Here is a 731-nt window from a genome sequence, read left to right as displayed (position 1 = left end):
TAAGCTCCTCTGTACAGAGACTGATGTGACTGGGGGGGAGGGGACCATTAGAGTGTAGGCTCCTCTGTACAGAGACTGATGTGACTGTGGGGGGAGGGGACATTAGAGTGTAAGCTCCTCTGTACAGAGACTGATGTGACTGTGGGGGGGAGGGGACATTAGAGTGTAAGCTCCTCTGTATAGAGACTGATGTGACTGGCTCAGTGTTCTCTGTACTGCGCTCCGGTATATGTCAGAGCTCTATACATGTATGATGACAGCTCATCCCCCTCCGGTCTCCGCCCCTCAGGAGGGAGTTTCGGTCAGAGGTGACGATTGGCAGCCGGCAGAATGGGGACATTTGTCAGGAGCTGAGACTCCTCCGGCCCCTCCCATCGTATTCGGGGAAATTGCTGCTCTCACTCACAATGAAGGAATGACCCGAGCAGCACCCAAAAAAACAAGTCACACAGGTCCTCGTCTTAACCCCTTCCTGTCCCGGGGCCATCCCTGCGGAGACTCAGAGCGCCGTTCCATCTGCTGCAGGCAGGAGGAAGCATTTCCTCAGTCTCCCCTCCCCCAGTGATCAGCCCGCTGCAGGCAGGAGGAAGCATTTCCTCAGTCTCCCCTCCCCCAGTGATCAGCCCGCTGCAGGCAGGAGGAAGCATTTCCTCAGTCTCCCCTCCCCCAGTGATCAGCCCGCTGCAGGCAGGAGGAAGCATTTCCTCAGTCTCCCCTCCCCCAGTGATCAG

The 731-nt window shown here is 57.2% G+C and overlaps 1 protein-coding gene across 1 annotated transcript in view; it reads right to left on the bottom strand.

The window, feature by feature from the left end:
- FAM83H (family with sequence similarity 83 member H) overlaps positions 1-731 on the bottom strand; it is a 47,311-nt gene that overhangs the window by 42,207 nt on the left and 4,373 nt on the right. The gene's annotated exons all lie outside the window — the stretch shown is intronic.

This window comes from Nanorana parkeri, unplaced genomic scaffold, assembly GCF_000935625.1.
Source record: "Nanorana parkeri isolate BGI_ZX_2015 unplaced genomic scaffold, ASM93562v1 scaffold588, whole genome shotgun sequence".
NCBI lineage: Eukaryota > Metazoa > Chordata > Amphibia > Anura > Dicroglossidae > Nanorana > Nanorana parkeri.
The sequence above is the reverse complement of the archived record's forward strand: the minus strand, read 5'-3'. Positions and strand labels throughout refer to the sequence as shown.